This window comes from Choloepus didactylus, chromosome 16 (genome assembly GCF_015220235.1).
Source record: "Choloepus didactylus isolate mChoDid1 chromosome 16, mChoDid1.pri, whole genome shotgun sequence".
Classification (NCBI taxonomy): Eukaryota; Metazoa; Chordata; class Mammalia; order Pilosa; family Megalonychidae; genus Choloepus; species Choloepus didactylus.
Genome location: NC_051322.1, coordinates 28,733,711 through 28,738,804, shown reverse-complemented (window position 1 = coordinate 28,738,804; position 5,094 = coordinate 28,733,711). Strand labels below are relative to the sequence as shown.

The 5,094-nt window shown below is 39.6% G+C and overlaps 1 pseudogene; it reads left to right on the top strand.

Annotated features, from left to right (window-relative positions):
- The first annotated feature begins 2,859 nt into the window (after positions 1–2,859).
- On the top strand, positions 2,860–4,087 carry LOC119511254 (annotated as a pseudogene).
- The last annotated feature ends 1,007 nt before the right edge of the window (positions 4,088–5,094 follow it).

Genomic DNA, 5,094 nt, shown 5'->3' with positions numbered 1-5,094 from the left:
CATTATTTAGTCATTCCTTTACTGATGGACAAATAATTGGCTTTCAGTTTCTGGACATTCCTAACAATTTTGCAGAAGGCTTCCAGGAAGAATTAGGAAGTGCTGAGTTAAAGACTTTATTAAATTTTATAGCTATTTAATTATATTGTTTTCTATGGGAGCCATAGCACTTTCGGTTCTATCAATAAATTACGCTAACAACTTTGTCTCACATCTCTAGCAACATTAGGTGCTATAGCACCTTTTAGTTTTTATGAGTCTGATGTAAAATGATAATTCATTGTTACTAAAAGGAACATTTACCTAAATGTTCATGAATATATGCATCTTTTCATCTATTTGGCCATTTTGACTTTTGTTCAAAAATTGTCTGGTTGTTCCTCTTGGCTTATATGTCTTTTTCCTTGGCAATTTATAAGTACCCTTGGTATGTTAAGAAAACTATCCCTCTGTCTTACATCTGTGTTGCATTCTCCCCAACTTCCAGATACATAATATTAACTTTATTTATGGTATATTTCTTGATGTAAATTTTATTTTTAATTTTTGAAAAATTTTTCAGCTTTTCTAATTTTCAGTTTCCAAGTGTCCAGTCTTCATTAGAAAAACTTGCCCAAACCCCATAAAGTATCATAGTGTCCTACATTTTGTTTGAAGGTGTTTATTAAATATTTAGATTTTCATATATAAGCCTTTAATACATAAAAAATTTTAAAGATGAGATGGGGCTTGTTTTTGTTTTCTTCCAGATGGTTGCCTAGCTGGGCCAGCAGCATTTGTGCTACAGTGGATCCTTTGCTCACTGACTTGAATTACTGGTTTTGCCACATATTAACATTTCTGAACATACCAGGATCTAATGCTGGATTTTCTGTTCTGGTCATGTGTCTAATTGTTTAATTCTTTATCTGGAAAGACAAATCCCCTTTCATGCTGCTGCTTTCCCATAGCTTTCCTTGTCTCTTTTCAGGCATTTATCCTTTCATATTAATATTTTCTAATTGAAATTGAATTAATTGCATACTAATATGGGGAGAAATAATGTTTCTATTATATGGAATCTTCCATATAAAAGCCATTGTATTCTTGTCATTCTTATTTTAATAATATTCTTGCACTTTTATATTTTAGTAATATTCTTTAATTTTATTCATATAGATTCTATGCCTTTCTTTTTAAACTCTGTTCCTAAGTATATATTAGTTTTGTTCAGATTGAAAATAATTTTTTCCATTTCTATTTATGGTTACTTACTGCTAAAATAGGAAAAAAATATTGTTTTTTTTATATATATATGTATGTGTGTGTGTGTCCTACATCCATCCATCTTATCAAATTCTCTTCTTAGTTCAATGAGGTTTTTTCTCCCCCCACTAGCATCTCACGGATTTTCTAGCTATAAAATCATAATATCAGCTACAGATTGTATCTTTTCTTTTTCAATGTTTTTATAAGTTAATTTTCTTACCTTATGGCATTTACTGAAGCTAAGTCAATTTTAGATAATGGTGATCATGGATTTCTCTTTCTAATTCTTGATTTTTAGTTGTAATTGTTTTTGTGCCTAGGATATTTGGGTTTGCTTGTGATAAGTGAACTTAATTAAATATAACTAGTTCCTTTTAAATTATATTAGACTTAATATCTGTATTAGGAATGCCTGCTGAATTTTAAAAAAAATGTTTTTTCATCATCCATAGGTAGAATAATTTATTTTTTCAATTTTTATTTTTTGATGAAGTACATTATGTTAATGAATTTCCTGATATTGATACACTTATGCATCCCTGGAATAAATTCAGGTGCTTCATCATGTATGATATTTCATGTATTTTGTTTTATAAAGTTGTATTCAGAATTTTTATTTCTATATTGATAAGTGAGATGGTTCCATAGTTTTCCCTTTTTTTATACTGTCTTTTTCAACTTTAGATAAAAAAGTTATGCTGGTTTCCAAAATGAAGTAGAAGTGACTTTTGCAACCCTGCCTGCTGGCTGCGCTGTGCCGAGCAGGCAGCCAGGTGTCCGGCTGTGAGGCCAAGGCCACTGTAGGGTGGGTGGGCGCATATGCATTTCAGAGACATTTTCCTCCCAGTGCCCTTCTGGGTTTCCCTTCCTGCTTTGGCTCTTGTTGCCTGAACCATGTCCACAAGAGTGGCCCACACACTCCAGACTCTCACTACCACTCAGAGAAGCCTGTCTTTCACTGCCAGAAATGTGGGGAATCAGGCAAAGGTGAAGTGCTTCAGGTTCAGACCAGACATTTCCACATCAAATGCTTCACCTGCAAAGTGTGTGGCTGTGACCCGGCCCAAGGGGCCTTCTTCATAAAGAATGGGGAGTATCTCGGCACCCTGGACCACCAGCAAATGAATGGGACATGTTGCCATGGCTGTGGGACGTTGGTGGAAGGAGAGGTAAATACCACTCTGGGCAAGAACTGCCATCCCAACTGCTTTGCTTTGTATCATCTGCAAGCGCCCGTTTTCACCTCATAACTGAGTCATGTTATGAGGGACTGCCTTTGTCAACTGTGTGTATAGCTGTTGTCTTCCAGCCCTAAGGAAGCCTCCTGCTCCAGCAATTGTGCTGGTTGCAGAAGAGATATCAAGAATGGGCAGGTGCTGCTTGTGTTGGATAAGCAGTGGCACTTGGGGTGCTTTAAATGCAAGTTCTGCAGGAAGGTCGTCACCAGGGAGTACATTAGCAAGGATGGTACTCCTTATTGCAGGAAGGATTACCAGGGGCTCTTTGGGGGTGAAATGTGAAGTGTGTCAATAGTTTATCACTGGAAAAGTCCTGGAGGCAGGTGACAGACTTTACCACCATAGCTGTGCATGATGCAGCAGATGCAACCAGATGTTCACAGAAGGAGAAGAAATGTGTCTTCAAGGTTCTACTCTTCTGGCATCCCAACTGTAAGCAACCTACTAAGAGGAAAAACTGCGTCCAACCAGGACTTTCTTCCAAAGTACTAATTCTAGACCAGCCTCCAGTATCGGTTCACTGTGTCATACTTTCTATGCACAAGTAGACAGCGAAATCCTGGATTACAAGGATTTAGCAGCCACTCCCAAGGTGAAGGCAATTTATGGTATTCAGTCTCCAGATCTTATTACCTATAATCCTTTCTACACTTTGGGCTATGATGACAAACAGGGGAGGCAAAGTCTCGGAGACTCTCCAAGGATTTTATCTCTTACTCCAACAGCAGAAGCGTGCCAGAATGTTCGGGATCAGATGATCCACCGATCCACCAGCCAGGGCTCCATCAACTCCCTTGTATACAGCCACCACAGGTAAACTCCAACCTCTTCTCATTCTTCCCAGCACTTTCACAGGCCTGATCAAGGGATCAGCATTTATTGAAAACCACCCATCTACAGTCAGCATGGTGCCTTGGTGGCTGAGAGCAAGTGTGCAGAAGGTATCAACTTTTCCAAGTTCCCAGCAGCCCAGGCTCCAGACCCCAGCAAGATACCAATGATTGAGATGGACCACTGGCCTGGATCCCCATCATTTGTCACCACAGGAACTGATATCAGACACAGATCTAGTGGCAGAGAGGAAGATGATGAAGGAATTCTGGACATCGGCAGCTTCACAAAGAGCAATTTATGAATCTCAACTCAGTTCTGGGGCAGTTGATACTGAAAGAAGAGGGGGAGAAGGAGAGCCGGGAAAGTTCACCCCTGTCAGCCAGTCGCTCTTCATTCTCCTATCCACTCAGTTGCACATGCTCCACCATCTAAAACCTCATGTCTTCCAGGCTATGGAAGAAACGGGCTTCACTGGCCTGTTTCTACAGACTTTGCTCAGTGTACCTGCTATGCGGAAGTCAGTGATGGAGTGTGAGGCTACCAGATACCCCCAGATGGTCACATGCCTGGACAGAAGAGTGTCTATACCTAACATATTGGAAACAAAGAGATTTCGCTATGAAATGCTCATGGTGACCAACAGAGAGCTCAACAGAATCCTAAGAGGAGTGGACAGAACCAGGTTGGAGCACCATTTAGCCCCTGAAGTGTTTTGGGAAATCTTCAGAATTTTGAATGACACAAAGGAAAAAGCAAAATTCTTCTAAGTCCCACACATTGACAATTACAGAAAGGAATGACAGTGGTGACACATAGAATGTTGTACTAAAGTCCAGACTTGATTGGAGAATTTGAAAACTATCATCCCTCAGTATCAACAAAAATGGAAAATCTGATTAAAAGCTTATGAGCAAACTATTGGCCAACCAACAGCAACATTTGCCAAGAAGCAAAGGGGTAGAGGTTTCTGTGTTCTCAAACTCTGCAGTAGTGTTCACATGTGACCTTTTTATGATACCTTTTGCCTACAACAGGAGCTCCTTTCTTCTTCTGTTTTTCTCTAACTGTTGTTCAACAACAGTGCTTAGTATAAGGATAAGAGACAGCAAGTGCCCTTAGGATGCCGCATGGAAAAAAAATTCTGTTAATTCTAAAGTACAAATATATTTATTCTGTAGCACTGTGGCTAAAAAGAAGAGTCTGAGGAACATATGCACGGGGCAGCAGCCATTTTGCACCAGCCTTTCCTTACTGGCCTCCGGAATCTTTGCCCTTGCTCTAGGGGGAATGGAAATCGGCTTCAGTAGGGCCAGCAGGCAGCTCTGTTTGAGTGGGCTGACCACTAGCAAAAATACTCTTTACCAAGCTCCTTGTTCTCTACTGTTAGCTAGGACTTGGTTGGCAGATGATTTAGCGATTGTTAAAATTGTTTAAAAAGAGGAAGAGAAGGAAAAGGAATGAAAGGAAACCTTAATTCTTTTTTCTGCTTAGGATAATGTGTTTAATTCTTCCTCTCATCTAAGGACAAGGGTTGTCTTGGTCCCCACCTTTGCCAAGAAAGGAAAGGAAAAGGTTGTCTCCAGCTTGGCCAGGTTGGGTGCTGTAAGGTGATTCTCACAACCATTTTTTTTGCCCAGATACCAAAGCACTCTAGGCAAAACAAAACAAAAACAACCCACAAAAAACCCCCCAAAAACAAAAATACTGTGTCCTACCAGTACAACTTCTACAACTTGGTGCCCTCTGAATCTGGCATCCCATAAAAAACATCAAG